Below are 19,521 nucleotides of genomic sequence, written 5' to 3'. Positions count from 1 at the left end.
AACAACATTTAGCTTGCTTCATCAGAGATTAGGCTTTTGGAAAGAGCTGTACATCGGCAAGTCCTCGTCCTGGTAAAGTTGTCAGTTGGACTACTGTCATCACCACTATAGATGGCAAGCAAATAAAAAAATATTTGAATATAGTCATCTAGTTCATCCCCTGAAAGTTTGCTTGTTAACTAGCCATATTGATGTGATCTGTTATTAGCTAGCTAGCCAATTTGACGTGGTCCATTAATCAATGTAGCCTATATCATGTCTGTCAGAACCAATCATAATTAAACACTGTTGAAAATGGGATCATGTTAGCTAACTTGGAGAAAAAAGTACATTAGGTCTACTTACCACTATACTGTATGTTTAGTCAACTGTACAACATTTATACCGGTAGCTTGCAATGCGAACCTTATCAGCTAACAGTACCACAGCAGATGCACCCTTCTGCTGCTTGACAGGCCACTCATTCGTGTCACGTATAGTTCACTTTTATTATATCACTCAAATATCCAATTAATTGTGGCCAATATTGAGAGATATCGTGAGGCTACTGTCGTATATGATGAATGGTGGTAATATTGCTGATGAACAAAAAGTCCGTTATGCTGCATCGTGTCAGAAGTTTTTATTCATACCACGAGGTTACAGCATAAATTCACAGACACGCGTTGCCTGGAGAACGCCTCCCAGATTGTTATGGCCGTTCTGTCGTCTCATCGTTTAACTCCTATTTATAAACAATGCAAAGGGAGGGGCTACTCCCTCTTCTGGCCAATCACCAGTCTCCCCTCGGGCGTCACCCTCCAAGCGGCACATTTCAAATAACATCATAAAACATCCCCCCTTTGGCCTGAACAACCAACATTCCATTTCGTCATGAAAAACATTTAACAAAGGCATAATCTTCAGATACGATATTCCCCCCTTTCGAGACGAAATAAACGTCTCGAAAACAAACAGAATAAGATTATGACTATTAACCATTTATCTCATTGAATATTCTTAACCTTAAACCCAAAAACATTCTCCTCTAGAGTGTAAATACCTTTCTATGAAATACCTGTTTATGAAGTGTGAATACATTACTATGACCCATGAAGAAATCTCTATGGAGTATAAATACATTACTATGACATATGAACAACTGTTTATGAAGTATGAACACATTACTATGAATTATGAATAAATCTCTATGGAGTGTGAGAGCGAAAAACTGTCCAGCAGCCATCCATCCATATCAATCAAGACAGTAAAATTCTCTCACCGTCCCTCTGCCCCAGGCAACCACCGTCGGTACTCCAGATAACCTCATAACTCATGTAAATGCATTTGAAACTATGATGTAATTAAATACCCATGTAAACAAAATCCTATCCATAAATATCCACTCTCAGGCTGGTCAACCCATAGGACCTGAAAGGGAATCTCTCCCTGCTTAAACATTCTGTCCCTAACCCCATCGAAATAAACAAAAGCATCTACGATCCTCATCTGCATTCAATAACATCAAACATAATTCTACTAAAATCAATACCTAAGAATATGACACAATTATGTATTACACATCAAATATGTCTATATTTCATTGCAGACACTGGAATGTAGTCCACTACACTTCCTCTTCCTGTAGTGTCCTCTTCCAATGGACTTGTTGATGATGGAATCAGCCACACCATCCTTGTTTCCTCTCCTCCAGTCATATTGTCTTTGTTTGAGTATTCCAATCTCCACATGCTTCTCCCACATGCTTCTGGAATGACAAGAAAATAAACGACCAAACAGTATCCTTTGCAAAACAACCACTTTCAAATTAAACCTCCATTTCACCTAAGAATTTAAAAAATGATACATAAATGATGCATGAATCACATTATCCATTCCCCCCTTTGATTCATAAATCACACTAAAAATCATACTAATATTGAAAAACCAATTTGAAAAATCATAAAATAATCCAAAATGATATTTATCCATTCAGTAGTCCATCTAGACCCCCTCGTCCGTCTTCGTCCAGATCCGGAACAGTCAACACCGGCATCTGAGTGTTGTCTCCAGGCACCACTTCTCCAACCTATCTCAATCTCATAACTTTCTCAAAAGTCAGTACAAACATCACACAGTGTTATCAAAGCTTAAACTACTAGAATCTGACCCATCACTGCCCCTACTGGCCTAATTAATCTTGCAACCAAATCCTTTCAAATGCTTCCCTTATATTATCTAAACTATCTGGACTCACAGGAATACACTAATATTTATCAATATTATCTTCCCAAATGTTACACCATACCATGAATGAAGTCCCCCCTTCTCCCTTAAACTTATTCTTCAATGATAGGCTTGAAGACTATGACATGTCGCCATGTGTCTGCTAAATGACTGAAATGTAAATGTAATGTCACCCTTTTAACCCTAGATTTAGCTGTGTCCAATGCTATCCCTCTTATAATGGTAAAACCTCATATGGAATCTTCAACGTTGACCTGTAACAACATCCTATCCCCCATAGGGTAAGAATATACTCTATCATAATTTCCCCTTATCCTCTAAAATTCCCATAGTCATATTGTCAGTCAAAAGCTAATCTTTTAACTATCAAAGTCCTGCTCTTCTTACTACCTGATATATAAAAAGTAACCTATTATTTGTCATTACTACCCTTAAGGTCATGCTTATCCAAAGTTATCATCTAACATCCCAATCTGATCTTTCCATAAACATACCCCTTACCTCATATGTTTTATTAGAACAAACACAACTTTTAGCCCTCAATATTTCACCTGAATACTTCAGGGTTTGCAATTACCTGATTTTACTTTCCCTCTAACCAATGCTCATAGGGTAATCTTTTCACCCAAGAACACTTAAACCCTACTGGTCTGACAACTACATTATTTTATCGGTCAATGACTGTTGCCGATACCACAGTCATGACAAAGCATAACATTTACCCACACCCGTCAGAGGCCGCGCGACCGTCTAACACGTCTTGGGCTGGCATCCCCAACAGACATCAACCCTCAAGATTCCTCACTGACCCTACAGAATGAGTTAATCTATCTCTAATTTTCACAACAGAGGAACGAGCAGCACTGATCAGATGCCCCCCCCCTCTGTCATCAAAATCAAAAGACCCCATACTGCAGCTTCCATGATGAATCTCTATTCTCCATTTCAGATTAATCTATATTGTTTCTATCTGCTCTATTTTAACCCCATTCGTACCATAACCTCCTGAGTCCCTCTTGCTACCTCTTTAATTTCAGAACAATTGTTGTCAGTATCATACTCCTATATTTGCTATTGCCATAGTATCATTAATCCCTTCCAAAGTTACCCTTAAAGTAGTTGATTTAGCTGCTGTATCAACCCTAATTACTTCTAGTGCAAAATTTCCCATTATCCTCTGTGTATTATCTACTGTTGGAGTGACTACTGTCCATTCAGTTCTACTCCTCCTGAACTCCCTCAATGACTGTGAAAACTTCCACAGACTTCAAATCTTCCATTATAAGCGTTACTTTATGAATTACATTGCCCTTTAACCAATAATTCCTAACCGAAACAAATTCTAATGCTTGCCCTAAATAAGTACACATATATTCTCCCTAACCTTTCTCTATAATATTACGCAACATAAGTGAACAGTCACTCCTAACCCTATTCCAAACTATACCTCCTTCTACTCCTGGTCCTGATAACAATACTTATTCTCCATAATTATCTCTCCATATGAGAGAAACGTCCCCATCTTAAACCCTAATAAGTATTTTTCCCCCTAAAATTGGTGCTGTATTGGTTCCCTTATAATCAAATGCGATATATTTATGACTTTAATACCTATCAATGTTGAAAGAGTTAAATTACTTCTACCTGTTATTTTAATAGACTGAAGTGTTAATGTCCTTATTTACTCCTAGTTTTCCCCCAGTTTTCCCTTTTCAGTTCTACCTCTAAACTTTAAACTTTTGATTACACAAAATACACCTATAATGACATTGATTTCCCTGCTGGAAACTGTAAATATAGATACTCAATCACCCTCAAATCATTCAGCAACACATACTTTCTCAATGCATCTGCTCCTAACCGATTTAAACTCTTACCATATCTTCCCACTAAACTTTAAAATGTCCTTCCTCACTGTTCTCTCTCTGTCTTACTACTAACTTTGAAACTTAGCTTACTGTCTCAGAGTCCCTTCAACCTAACCTACCCCTAACTTATTTTAATCTAATCTTTTCTCTCATAACATTTGAAACCTTTTCCCCTGACCTATTGACAACATCTCTTACCACCAAATTTCAGAATATGTGATTGGGAAAGTTCCCCACCTGCTTCTGACTCATTACACACAGACTTGGCAAAACCGACTAAACACCTTTTAGCCTAACCTCAAATCTCTTAGTGTAAGAATGTAACCCAAAATAACAGTCACCCCTATTAAGTTTTTTCCCAGACAGATTGTCTAACAGGCAATCTAATACATTATCATCCTTCCTATGATATTTATCTTTTAAGCAAATGACTCCCCAAAAACCCTACTTCTTAAAATAGTCTCCCAGACAGTCAGTCGTCTATTGGGCCTCTGATTGAATACTTCAATTTACACCATGCATCTCTTCCCAACACTGCCATAACAGCATCTTCTAATATTAGTATGTCTCTTTTACTTCCTCTTTGACTTTTATAGCAGAGCTCAATTGATTCCCTAAGAGTAATTAAACTATTTTACTACTTCCAATCCCTATCCTAACCTAATTAGTTTATTTTACAGAGTGATATGTTTAACCTTTTTAGACTGAACCCCGATAAGTTTTTCCCCTATTCACTATCACTTCTAATGGTCAGTTGTTTCAACTGTTAGCTATTTCCTCTTCTTCTCTAATCGATGCTCTCAGCAATGCACCCCCCTTCATCTCTTCTAGAACAGGTGATCTTCACTTTCTCCTTCATCTTCCTTAAAAATGTTCTCCGTTCTTCCTCCTAACTTGTTGCATGAACAGGTAAAGTACCCAATCTGTCCATAATTATACTAGTCTTCTGAAAGTTGCTGAAAGTGTAGCTGAAATATTCCTCCTTCTTTGTTCTTCTCCCTCTCAAATTCTTTGTCTGTCCAGAAACTGGCGATCGATATGGAACATCTGGTCCCCCCTTGGCTGGTACAATTGCCTTTGATATTGTTCAGTTGAAGCTGTAACAGTGATTGTTGATTTGATTCACTCTGATTCTTCATAACCAACACTTATTTTCTTCTTCTCCACCACCAGTTATAAGTTGTATTTGCTTGAGTTTTCTTCGTCCGGTTCTTCTCATCGTTGACATATCAGTATTCTTCAACCTTAGTTCCAAGTTCTGTCCTCGAAATATCATCTTCCATCATCTTCTTACTAGTGGGCTCTTCTTGACCTCAATGTGTTCTTCTTCAATTCTTGGGATTAAAAATGTTCTCCGCAGGTTTTCTCCTTGTCTCTTCTATATCTTCAGCGTCTCGAGCTGTTCCTCTAGCTCCCTTACCTCTCCCAAAGTCGTCTCTTCCTCCAGGCCTGATACGCCTCGGTCTATATCTCCTATTTCTTCTTTGCCAGTCATTGTAGGATAAAATCCTCTTGAACATACAACACCTTTAATCTCCAAATCTTCATCACTTTCTTCATCAGAACTCGAATCTCTTGTCTCCTTCGTTCAACTTTCATCAGAGATCAAGTCTCCAGTATCCTTCTTTCCTCTCTTGCCACTTCCTTCTGATCAGAGTCATATCCACCCATGACCTCTCTCAATCACTCATCTTCATCCTCCTCATCTCCTTAAGTTCCCAGACATCCCATTTTCTTCAGTCTTCTGAATTCATCTTCATCGTTGTTTCTGCTCGTATTCATCTTCATCTCTGATGCCATAATCACCCTGCTAGATGATCATTGTAAGCTGAGAATAAACATCCCTAAGCTCTACTTTTTAAACCTATCTTATCGCTGACATATTTTATCAATTTTTGTTTGAGAATGAAGGGCAACTTTTGTTTCACTTGCCGGATAACCTAGCAACACTTTAATTAAAGGATTACCCCTATTTCCACCCGTGAAATGACTCTCATAGTCCTGATATCTTTTTCCCCATTGTAACACCCTTTTATATTCCTTTATTGTGAACTATCTTATTCTAGACTGTATAAGTTATATAGGCTTCCCCCCTTAAATTATTAATATAACCCTAACAACCTTCAAAAATAAAATAAAAAAAAAACATTTTTTTTTTTCCTCCTCCCAAAAAAAAAGTAAATAAAATAAAATATGAATATTAAAAACATTCAATTAAATGCCTTATTCAAAAACCCTTTAATTAAAAATAAAAACCCATTAAAAACTCAATTAAAAATTATGAATAATTTAAAACCAATTTTTTATTCCTATATCACCAATTTATCAATTAGTGTTGAGTATATTACCACAACCCATCAAATGCAAGTAAATGCAAGTTAGTAATCTTCAGACTAAAATACCCATAAACAAAGCCTAACCTTCAATACTACAATACTCCAATTCCCATAACCCCTTGCTCCATTAGCTCTAATTATCATAAATTTACAGAAGAATCCTCAATCCATCCTGGATTCCCAACACATCTGTAATTAAACCCCAGTGATGCACATAGCCTCCAAAATGCAATTTTTAATGAAATAGTATTTGCCAAGCCGATGTAAAATTGTCATAACATCACATATCTGGTTAGGATGATTTTGTGTACTAGCCTGATCCGATCCTCTCCTGCATCATGTGATGTCACGTCATGTGACGTCACCCCTCCTCTCTCTCGTCTCGCCATTCCATGTTCCTCTCATATTTCAAAAAACATAGAAACACACAAGATTTCAGCAGTTTATGCAATTAATCAAGTTATCCACATTCAATGCATTATACTTCGTCAACATATATTTAATTTATAAATTTAATAGGTCCCAAAACAAGTTTCATCTTAACCCACCGCCGTTTATAAACTTATAAGATTCGTGTTAAACTCTCCCTGGGCCTATTTGTTCCGTCGTCTGGGTTCCTCTGTCTCCCCCTGCAGTTTAACCAATGTGTTGTTTTGCAGAATCCCACGCATGCGCAAATATCATTTACTAAATAGATCGCTCCAAACCATTTCATTTAATTTTAATCGTCTTTTAATTTAATTAATTATACTCCGTCAACATATATTTGATTTATAACTTTACCACATCTCGCCAAATAGTTTCCCGTTCGAACAACAACCGTTTAACACCTAAGAGATTTTTCCCCAAAATCTCTCTTATTCTGTGACTATTATCCCTTGCCGCATCACATGGGACCTATGACCCTTACCCATAATGCCGTGCTTTGTAGGCTTAGCACATAACCACATGTTGTAGTTTTTAACCCCGTAAAATCACGCATGCGCAAATATCATTTTAACCTCATACTTGAGTCTCAGCATCCCCTCATGGTGCCGTAAAACAAAACGTTCCCTAATCTCGTGCCATAAACTCCAACTCCCACGTTTGGTACTGTAGTGTCGCAAAATTAAACGCATGCGCATACCCATTCCTCAATACAATTTCACCGTGGAAGAAAGATTCTCTCTTCTCTCTCCCCAAACAGAAAGAATAACAGCCAGCTGTAACTTCCCATTTCCCCTTATAATCAAACAACATTTACCAGCGCTCACAAAAAATATAACCTGACTTACAAACACATAAACAAGTTTAAGAGACTTTCACCCGTCGCAACGGAATCTCTAAGGATATCCGTTAGCATGTAGCACACAACACAATTAACCTGTAGCATTAGCCTTTAGCTTAGCCTAAGGTACACCATAGCATGATTCCCACTTTAGCCTTACAACGATTAACCTGAGCAACGATGTACCACGTGGCCTGAAACAATCAAGCCTTAGCTTCAGCCTCTAGCCAACTGTGGCCTACTAGCTATACCAATGAACACCCTGCACCGTGGCCCAATCATTTTCCATGATTATCAATAATATCTCCTTCTAACTTTGTGTTGCCGTAAGTTCTGGATAATCATAGAGAGGTTACCCCAAGCATTATAGTTCGTCAACCATACGATGAGTATATAACATACATATAATCCGTCCAGCTTAATAATTCCCTGAATTAACCATACACCACATAACGCGTTGCAAGGATTTTATGGCCCATTCCTATGAATCGCCTCGATTCGAGGGCTTTTCCAGATCCCCCGGTGCCCTAATGGTGCAGACGTCTTCCAACCTTTATTCTCTACTAACCCATTGTCACCCGTTACCAATGAATTATACACGTTCAATACTTAAATCCTACCGTTTAATGCTCTAAATTCCAATTAACCGTCGTTTCCGATGAAATAAATTTAGCAGACTTCAGTCGACCAGCAACAAACACCACCTGAGGCCAGGTCATATGGAACATCCCTTCAATGTACACAAGTCATATCCAATCTAACAAACTCCGAAGCGGTAAGAACACACTCACCCTTTTTCGGCCATGCTTCAGAGAGAGTTAGGCCGGCGGTTGACTGAAACAAAGAGGAGACGCAAACCCATGCCCCACGTTGGGCGCCATTATGTCGTATATGATGAATGGTGGTAATATTGCTGATGAACAACAAGTCCGTTATGCTGCATCGTGTCAGAAGTTTTTATTCATACCACGAGGTTACAGCATAAATTCACAGACACGCGTTGCCTGGAGAACGCCTCCCAGATTGTTATGGCCGTTCTGTCGTCTCATCGTTTAACTCCTATTTATAAACAATGCAAAGGGAGGGGCTACTCCCTCTTCTGGCCAATCACCAGTCTCCCCTCGGGCGTCACCCTCCAAGCGGCACATTTCAAATAACATCATAAAACATCCCCCCTTTGGCCTGAACAACCAACATTCCATTTCGTCATGAAAAACATTTAACAAAGGCATAATCTTCAGATACGATACTACCATACGTATCTGAAATTACATGATCAATTGATGTTTCCTTGCTGTATAACTCTGATGATAGAGCTAAATGTGCACAATTGTTTTGCATGGAATAATCAGAAATTGTAGGTCTGACTATGCTCTTCAAGAGGTGATGATATTACAGCCAAATAGTTAACATTTATTTAACAATCCTTTGAAAACAGAACGCAGTTGTAAATGGTCTCCTTGCCCCCCAGCAGGCAAATCGAAACGCTCTACACCTTATTGTGATGTTGTATTGAAAACAACCTATAACTAAACAAATGTTATTTTTTAAAACTATACAAATAAAGTTTCCCTGCCGGACAAGGATTGTCCCGACTTTCAAGAATCCCTGGCCCTGAAAAACACCTTCTAGCAGCCTGACCATCTGGTGATTGTAAACACTTTGCTAGAATGACATTACACTCCAGACATGTACCTCTGGGGTTGGGGAGGGAATACTAAACACATCAAAGCACATTAAATTCTCCCAGAATCGTTTTTTAGCTCCCAAAAAGCTATCTCAGGGCTTAGCTTAATTGGGTAAACAGTTGGCCTTTCAGCTCTCAACAGAGGTGCAATGCTACCGTGTGGAGAAAGACAGATACGAGCTGTCTGTCTGAGATGATGCAACGCAATGAAAGAGAAGACCTGAATGTGTCAGAGTGGAACATCTCTGATTGGGACTTGGACACTACGACTGTGACGGGCACGAATACAGAGAAACAAATTGTGCCAGGCCGTGAGCCTGAGGGTCCAGAGCGTCAAGAGAGACCAAAAAGGGTCAGAAGGCCTCTGGACTGATTGGATCTGTAAACAGAAGGAAGTGTGATGGAGTGCTGCATCAGATGACCTGGCCTCCACAATCTCCCGACCTCAACATAATTGAGATGGTTTGGGATGAGTCGGACGGCAGAGTGAAGGAAAAGCAGCCAGCAAGTGCTCAGCATATGTTGGAACTCCTTGAAGACTGTTGGAAAAGCATTCCAGGTGAAGCTGGTTGAGAGAATGCCAAGAGTGTGCAAAGCTGTCATCAAGGCAAAGGGTAGCTAATATATTTTGATTTGTTTAACACTTTTATGATACTGTCCTCCCTTTCAGTGGCATACTGTTATGTTCAGCTCATAACGGTATTCCTTGTTGACACTGACCACTGTTAAGCCCTTGCCTTAAATTGCGGCAGCGAACTCCATAGCTTTATTGACCACTCTCTGGGAAGCCAGTAGTGGCGGTGATCTATGTCTACATAGCTTTAATAAAATCAGACAGCGGCCAGGTGTCACCGTGTTATTGTCCAGTACATTGAGAGGGCTGTAGTGGGGTTACTGTCTGCTGTGGGGGGCACAGGGCCCCTGTCCAAATGAAAGCCAACCAGGCGTTATACAGCACACAGACAGCAGCACTTTGATGTCTTTACTATTATTCTACAATGTAAAAACATTTAAAAATAAAGAAAAACCCTTGAATGAATAGGTGTGTCCAAACTTTTGACTGGTACTGTATGTAATGGGGAATTGATATACACTAACAATCAAACGCAAACAATTCACACAATGAAGTTATGAAACAATGAATGTGCACTGTTTGGCGGGAGAGAGCGCATTCTGGAGAGAGAAGTGCATTGTGCATCTGGGCGCATGGTGAATCTGATGTCTGCATTGGCCATGCAGCATTTATGGTGATATGGCCTCAGCAGAAGTCAGGGCATTTATACTTCTTGCCTTCGTGGAGCAGTGCAGAGCTGTTGTCAAGGAAGTGATTTTGTGTTTATACAGGATGTACCGTCCCCACCTACCGTCAACCAATCATGTCAATGCGGAGCTATACAGAGCCCTCCTAATTGTTAAAACATTTGGGAGGGCATGGCGATACGGTACGGAGCTCGATATTAGCCTCTGCATGCCTCTGGAGGCTCTGTAATTGTGTCACACCCTCCATATAGAGCATCCGACCACATTTTTGGATCAAGCATAAATTGGCTTTTAGTCTATGCCTCCGCAATGGATTACTTCACTGAGATGGGCGCAAATATATATATATACTGTATATATATTTGTTACTGCTCAACTAAAACAATCTAGTTCGACCAACAGCCTAACAACCAAACAATCGACCAGTCGACTAATTGGGGTCAGCCCTAGTTAGAACTTTCTATACGTGCTAAGAGTAACTCTTAGTTAATATCGTTTCTCTCACGCACCTGCTGCCTTTGATCTAAGCCCCGGCACAGACGCTGATTTTATACATTTTATTTATGTGCTAAAAGATCCCTCTCTGTCACTTGCGTTAATAGTGGCTCTTTCAAACTTCACATCTATATTAAGATAATAGCATCCTCTGCTGGACAATTTAAAAACTTTATTTGAAACATTTGGTCCTCAGTGTAAATCACATAGAGATAGGCCTAATGCATGATGTCCAGTACACAATATTCATATACAATTTGATAGGAGAGGCAGGAAAAGCAAGAAATTAAACTAGTTCTACATACTCAAGATACACTATATATACAAAAGTATGTGGACACCCCTTCAAATTAGTGGATTCGGCTATTCCACCCCCGTTGCTGACAGGTGTATAAAATCGAGTACACACACAGTAAAAAATGGGGTGTTAATATTTCAGAGTAAAGTTATTTTAACCCAGATAGAGTATTTTCAACATTTTTGAGAGTAAAGTTGCTCTATCAGTGGAGTTAAAAGTGAGTGTAAAAATCTGCAGATACGCAGTGACAATTTCAACTCTACAGCAGTGATGAATACCCGCCACTCTGCTTTGCTGAAGTTTGGCACGTACGTTGGTGGAGGAAGATTGCGAAGGAGTAGCTAGGCCACAGATATTGCTAGGTAAGTTACATCCCCGTTTTTTCAACACCAAACCGGTATTTTTTAACTTTACATAATTTTAGAGTTGTGCTGATGTCAAGGTCATATTTTAAGTTACGAGTTCCATGCGGCGGTCCCCCTTGCAGTGACCTCGTCATCAGCCAGCTAAATTAGCTTGTAAGTTCAGATGGTTGACAGTAATAACTGTTATATGATATACCCATGGAATATGTTTGACATTTTTGTGAATGGCTTGCTGTTTCATATGGCTAAAAATAGGTAACGTTAACTTAGCTAATCAGTTCGTTTGAAGGACACCACCGTTTGGCATGAGCGCAGATTGTGCTTGTCATGCGGTTAGCTAGCTTGCAATCAGTATCGGTAACTGTCTTTCTTTGTGTTGCAATATTTTCACGAATGAAGTTTGTCAGAATGGTAAATACGTAAAATAACGTTAGCTAACAACAAAACATTTATACAGATAGTATTGTTAGCTAACGTTATTGTATAGCTTCCCAGGCTTCCTTACACTAACGTTAACTGTTTTTTATAAAGCTATATATAACGGTAATGTTAGCATGCTTCTGATAGTTAGCCAGCTAATGTTGGTGTTATAAAACGATAACTTAGATCACTGATTTGCATGACGGGTTTGTTTAACATTGCTTAACCATTTTAATGGTTAGCTACTGTTCGAACTAAAATGGCTAATGAGCTAGCTAACTTTGACACATAGCTAGTTATTTGGTAGCTAATGGGACAATGTGCCTCTAAACTTGAACTAGCCTACACCCATTTGCTGCAGAAAATGGCAGCTTAACGTTATATTCAACCAGCACAACTTTGTCTACTTCAGCCTTTGTAATTGCTGTGTAACGTCTAAGTAATGCATAGTGCATTGCGTAGCTAGTACTACTGAGATAAATGGATAGTTAGCTAACGCTTAGTTGAACCAGCACTAAATGATGATTTTGAATATATATTTTCTTTGTTAACAGAGGCAAAATGCTGTTGCGTGTTCAGCTCGGGGAAGAGCAGAAATACGTCAAGCTGTCTGAGCTGACATTCAATGCTTTCTTGAAAGAAGGTAGGTATAATAGGTTAAAGCAATACATATCACCCTAATGACAAAATAATACAGCATTAAGCTATTATCTTATGATATCTATTTAGGTCTATAGTCATTTCTGCTGTGCTTTATATTTTCAGTAACATAAAATCAGGTGCAGATCCTTGTCTTTCATCATTTTGTGAACACATGAGGCAACCTTAAGTATGAACTTGGATTCTTGTGAGAAGGGAATGCATGTTTTTCTTTTTTTTCTTCTTTTTTTAACAGTGTGTCTAAAATTCAACATACCAGAAAGCAGAAAGCCAGACATTAAGGTGTATGACCAGTCTGACACAGAAGTTGACTCAGATGTTTTTGAAGAATTAGTAAAGGAGTCACCTGGAACTTTCAGAATCATGCTGGGCAATGGACTTGGTATTCATTCATTCAATTAGTTTTTTAGTTTAAAGGCCAGAATGAGAACCTTTATTGTCTTAAAAATAACAGTTTATTGTAATATGTTTCTATGTTTTGCACAAATTTCATAATGAACAGATACCTCTCATTCATCATCATGCTCGGGTACATCTGATGACACCATCATTCTGAATTTCACTGTGTGTGACGATGTTGAAGAAGTAGCGGCTGGCGAAGGAAGCCAGCCTAAAAGGCCATGCCACATAAACTATGAGGCAAAAGCAGTAAGTGGTGAACATTGCTGTTAAGTCCAATCTGAATGTTGTTTCATCATGTGACAGCATTACATATTGTTTTACAATTACGGAAAGCACATTTCTTTCCACCTATAGCTGATTGAAAAAATCCTAACATCAAAGCCTGGTGGTGAACGCATTATGCAAGAGTATGGAAAAACCAAATCTCTGACAGATGCCACCAGAAGACAGATGATCAACATACTTGCTGCTGAGATGACAGAAACACATGGGTAAGCATTAAGCATATAGATGGGCTGTAAAGAAACATTGTTATTATTTTCCGGTTATTAATTATGTAAAATGTGTTGTGCAATATCAATTCAGTGTGATGTTAACTTTGAATTCATATGCTAGGACATCCCCCCCCAAAAGTGTCAGAGTGATGTATGCACAGGGGATAGTAGCTTTGTTTCCCTATCTAGAAGACCCATACTCACAACATGGATATGTAAGTAAATGGGTTATTGCAACATTATGCACATATTCACTCTATGAAATGGGAATAGTACTCCTTTATAATATATTTATAATAATATAGGATCATTACTACGATCCGGAGAGTGGTTCCGGATACCTTGCATGGCGATTGAAGACCATACAAAGAAAAACAGCAGAGGAAAGAGGTGCCTCAGTCAGCAAATCTCCTAAAGGTATGTTTTCTGATCAGTGACATGTAATTATAATGGTGACCTGTGAATTGTACAGAAAGGATTTCTTAACACTGTATTTTGTCTTAAGTTGGTGGGCCAGGCCGTGATCGTCAGCCCTTCACCTATGACAGAGAGCCATCTGATGAGGATGTGGAAGCAGCTATTGCTGTTTTGAGACACTCTGCTGATGAAAACACTGTCCGTGAGAAGATGAAAATGACCTTCATATATCGGCAAGCAATGGTCAACGATGAAGCCAAATCATCAGATGTCTTCTCGGTCTTCCCAAGATTTCTGGACACACCAGGACTGGTATGACAACTTAATTCACTGCATCACCAAAAATATCCAATGAAGAATAAGGTAACACTCATTATTTCTGTCTTTGTGTGTTACATTGCAGATAGAACAAGATTTCAGACTTCTGTTTGGTGAGGCCACAGCCAACAAATTCTTGGAGAAGTGGCCAACCACTTTCAAAGCAAAAGTAATAAAGGAAAGCCATGGACTTGTATCCACCACAGAACTCTTGGATTTGATGCGCAATGCTGAGTCAGCTGCTGAAGTTGAGAATGGTATGAATGAACTGTTTTACTTTTTATGTGGATAATGTAGGTGTGCATTATATGTCCATAATGGTGCAAGTTGTGAATAAGAATGTTATGCTACGGCACAATGTTAACCAGGTTTTTATTTACTTATTTGTAGGCTGGGACAGTGACATGTCTGCCATCTTGCTGCTGCTACATTTGCTACCACCATCTGCACAAGGTAGAAAGAGGCCGGGAAAGATGTCTGCATATCAAGCTGTAGATCAGCTCATCAGATTTCAAAAGGTATGCTTAACAGTTGTTTAAAATATATATTCCATCATCTCAATCTTGTGCACAGTTTGAGGTGATCTTATCTATTGTCAGAGGTTAGTCACCAAAACAATTCTGTTGAATGTGTTTTTTTTTGTAGGTTGGAACCAGTGTGCAGCAGCATCTTGACAACATCACCCAAAGCAGTCAGCCCTACCTTCTCGCCCAGGGATCCACACAGAGCAGCATTCACTCCTACTTCATTGTGGTTGACAAGCATGCTCTTCCATGCAAGGCAACAGGTTCAGTAGGAGCTTTTGACGAAGTCATTAAAGCCCATTACGTATTTGGTACGTCATACAGTTCTTCCTTGAGCAGCTTTTTCACTTTTGTGCAAACTGTCACGGACAGAAGAGGACCCAAGAGCGCAAGTTCAAATTCAGAGTTCTTTATTGAAGGTTTCAGGCGGGAAGAGGAGTGCCAGGGGTGTCAGGGGTTCCAGGGGTGCTTGGGGCTCTGGGGTCTTTCAGGGTCCTGTGGGTACCTGTGCTCCGGGGGTCACCAAATGTCCGGGGGTGTCCAGTCCAAGTGCTTAGTGTGTGTGTTCCCCAGTGATGGAGCGGCGTATCGGGCTGAGGGTGGTGAAGCGTCTGGGCACGCTCATCTGGTGGTCGGAGACCGGAGGGGCTGAAGATCGGAGAGTAGTCGAGGTCCAGAAGGCAGGTCGGGATAGACGGGGCAGTAGAACAAGGAGGCAGTCAAGAAAGGATCGGTATCACAAACAGGAGTCAGAGCGCAGACAGGCAGGTTACTGGTCCGGGTTTGAAGACGATCTGACAGGGCTTGGCTGAAAAACAGGGCTTGATATACTGGGAGAGGTTAGTGGGGAAATGCAGTTCAGCTGGCAGAGTAATTAGAACAGAGTGAGGCAAGGTGAGGATGGTGAGTGGGAAATGCAGTGCAGCTGGCCAGGTAACAAGAGCAGAGCAGGGCGGAGCCAGGTGGAGCTCGTTAGGCAGAGTAGGGAGAGAGTGAGCAGAGTGGCAGAGAATTGAATGCAATTAATGTTGCTACCAGGGAGAGAGAGTGCTCATGACAGGACCCCCCCTCCAAGGGACGGCCCCAGAAGTCCCAAGAACAACATCATGCCGGGAGGGTGGAGGGGAGCAGGCGGCGGGTCAGAACTCCTCCGAGCGGTCCGAGTGAATCTCCTCATCCTCAGAAGGAGCTGGAGGGTCACGGTCGGGAGACAGGACAGGCACTGAGACAGGAGCAGGGTCAGGCACAGGACAGGAAGCAGGGCGGGCAGGACGGCTAGGAACCCCTCTTGGACGGCCCCTACGGATTGCAGGCTGATCAGGATGTAGTCGGTGGAAGTCAGTGATAAGGGTCCGGTCCACTATCCTCCTGGCCGGGATCCAGGTCCTCTCCTCTGGACCATATCCCTCCCAGTCAACGAGGTACTGGAGACCCCTACCCCTTCGCCTAGAGCGGAGCAGCCGCCGGACGGTGAAGACAGGACCGCCATCTACGAGGCGCGGAGGAGGTGGCGCCGGAGCTGCAGGGACCAGGAGACTTTCATGGACCGGCTTGACCTTGGAGACGTGGAAGGTGGGGTGGACCCGCATGGAAGCGGGCAACTGAAGTCGGACCGCCGTTGGACTGATGACTTTCTGCACAGGAAAAGGACCAATGAAGCGAGGGGCCAGCTTTCGTGATTCAACCCGCAGCGGCAGATCCCGGGCAGACAGCCAGACCTTCTGACCAACCCGGTAAGTAGGTGCTGGGGTCCTCCGTCGGTTGGCACCGACGGCGTAGCTGGTTCCAGACTTCAGGAGCACAGTGCGAGCCTGGGCCCAAGTGCGGCGGCAGCGGCGGGCATACGCAAGAGCAGACGGACAGGTGGCATCCGCCTCCTGGCTGGCAAACAGTGGAGGTTGATACCCGTAGACACACTGAAAGGGGGAGAGCCCGGTGGAGGAACTGGTGAGTGAATTATGGGCATATTCCACCCAGAGCAGGTGTTGAGCCCAGGCCCGGGGATTTTGGGAAGCCACACACCTCAGTGCCTTCTCCAGCTCCTGGTTCATGCGTTCAGTCTGGCCGTTTGACTGCGGGTGGAATCCAGACGATAGGCTGGCGGTGGCCCCAAGGAGATGACAGAACTCCTTCCAAAAGGTTGCTGAGAATTGCGGGCCCCGGTCTGACACTATATCCTGGGGTAGGCCATGGATACGAAACACATGTTCCAGGACCACCCGGGAGGTCTCTTTAGCAGAGGGTAGTTTGGGAAGGGGCACGAAGTGGGTCATCTTACTAAAGCGGTCAACAATGGTAAGGATGACTGTGTGTCCGTCAGAGGGCGGAAGGCCCGTAACAAAGTCCAGTGAAACGTGGGACCAGGGCCTCTTGGGTATGAGTAGGGGTTGCAGCAACCCAGCAGGAGGCTGGTTGGGGGTCTTGTTTCGGTTACAAGTGGGACAAGCTCGGATGAATTCTCGGACATCCCGTCTCATCCGCCGCCACCAGAACCGCTGGCGGACCAGATGAAGGGTGCGAGTGATGCCGGGATGACAGGCCAGACGGGATTCGTGCCCCCACTGAATCACAGGTGACCTGAGATTTGCTGGAACAAACAGACGGTTGGGGGCGCTGGTGCTTGGACCTGGCTGGTCCCGAAGAGCCTCCATGACCTGCTTCTCGATCTCCCAGGTGAGGGCCGCTACGACCAAGTGGCTGGGAAGAATGGGGGCTGTCATGGCGGTGGTCTCGTCCTTCTGAAACATCCGGGAAAGAGCATCAGGTTTGATGTTGCGAGATCCCGGGCGGTAGGAGAGCGTGAAATTGAAGCGCGTAAAGAACAGAGACCACCGCTGTTGACGGGAGTTCAGCCTCCTGGCTGTTTGGATATACTCCAGGTTCTTGTGGTCTGTCCACACTACGAATGGTTCCTTTGACCCCTCTAACCAGTGCCGCCATTCTTCAAGGGCGAGCTTGACAGCCAACAGCTCGCGGTTCCCAATGTCGTAGTTGCATTCGGCAGGGGTTAGCCGACGGGAGTAGAAGGCACAGGGGTGCATCTTGCCATCCTCAGCTGCTCTTTGAGAAAGCACTGCACCCACTCCCACGTCCGAAGCATCTACCTCCACCACAAACTGCCTTGCTGCATCTGGCATCTGGAGGATGGGAGCAGAAGTGAAACATGTCTTGAGGATATTGAAGGCCTTATCAGCAGCTGATGTCCATTGGTACGGTTGTTTAGTGCTGGTTAGCGCCGTGAGGGGTGCAGCCACTGTGCTATAGTTTCTGATGAATCTCCTATAAAAGTTGGCAAAGCCCAGGAACTGTTGCAACTTTTTCCGAGACTCAGGAACTGGCCAGGAAGTGACAGCCGACACCTTCGTGAGATCCATCTGAATGCTGCCCTCGGTCACCACATACCCCAGGAATGAAACGGTTTTGGCATGGAACTCGCACTTCTCTGCCTTCACGAAAAGAGAGTTCTCCAGCAGGCGGCGCAGGACCAACTGGACGTGGTGCGTGTGTTCTGACAGAGTCTTTGAGAATATTAAAATATCGTCAAGGTACACAAATACGAACGTATTTAGCATGTCCCTGAGGATATCATTCACTAGGGCTTGAAAAACTGCTGGGGCATTGGTGAGGCCGAAGGGCATGACGAGATATTCATAGTGGCCGGTTGGTGTGTTGAACGCTGTCTTCCATTCGTCTCCCTCCCTCATCCGCACCAGATGGTAGGCATTGCGAAGGTCCAGCTTTGTGAATACAGTGGCTCCCTGCAGCAGTTCGAAGGCAGACGAAAGTAAGGGCAGTGGGTAGCGATTCTTAACCGTGATGTCGTTCAGACCCCGGTAATCTATGCATGGACGAAGAGAACCGTCCTTCTTGCCGACAAAGAAGAATCCCGCTCCTGCGGGGGAAGATGACGGTCTAATTATCCCGGCGGCAAGAGAGTCATTAATGTAGTCCTCCATGGCCTTTCTTTCCGGGGCTGACAGTGAATACAGACGACCCTTGGGAGGTGCTGTGCCAGGCAGGAGATCAATCGCGCAGTCATAGGGTCTGTGTGGGGGTAGAGATGTCGCCTTGGATTTGTTGAACACCTCTTTCAGGCTGTGGTAACAGGCCGGAACATTGGATATGTCGGGGGTAGCGCTAGATCTTTCCCGGTGAACGGGCAGGGTGGCCCCCCTTAAACAGGTCTGGTGACAACTCCTTCCCCACTCACGGACTGTTCCTGTCTCCCAGTCGATGTGGGGGTTGTGCTGACGGAGCCACGGGTATCCAAGAATGAGTGGTTGGCCAGGTGAGTGTAGGAGGTGAAACTGGATGGACTCCTGGTGGTTTCCTGACAGCAGGATTGTCACAGGGGCGGAGATATGAGTGACAGTGCCAAGATGATGCCCATCCAGGGCTCGTGCAGGAATGGGTTGTGTCAGTTGATGATGGTTCACGCCCAGTTGCTGTGCAAGCTCAGGGTCCATGATGTTTGCTTCGGCTCC

At 42.8% G+C, this 19,521-nt stretch overlaps 1 long non-coding RNA gene across 1 annotated transcript; it reads left to right on the top strand.

The window, feature by feature from the left end:
- Positions 1-14,458: 14,458 nt before the first annotated feature.
- On the top strand, positions 14,459-15,320 carry LOC311137153. The gene is made up of 4 exons (XR_014613919.1): positions 14,459-14,507; positions 14,599-14,770; positions 14,904-15,031; positions 15,159-15,320. It is a non-coding gene; the product is annotated as an uncharacterized lncRNA (long non-coding RNA).
- Positions 15,321-19,521: the final 4,201 nt, after the last annotated feature.

The sequence above is a fragment of the Coregonus lavaretus genome, assembly GCF_964263955.1.
Source record: "Coregonus lavaretus genome assembly, chromosome: 11".
NCBI classification, from domain to species: Eukaryota; Metazoa; Chordata; class Actinopteri; order Salmoniformes; family Salmonidae; genus Coregonus; species Coregonus lavaretus.
The sequence above is the reverse complement of the archived record's forward strand: the minus strand, read 5'-3'. Positions and strand labels throughout refer to the sequence as shown.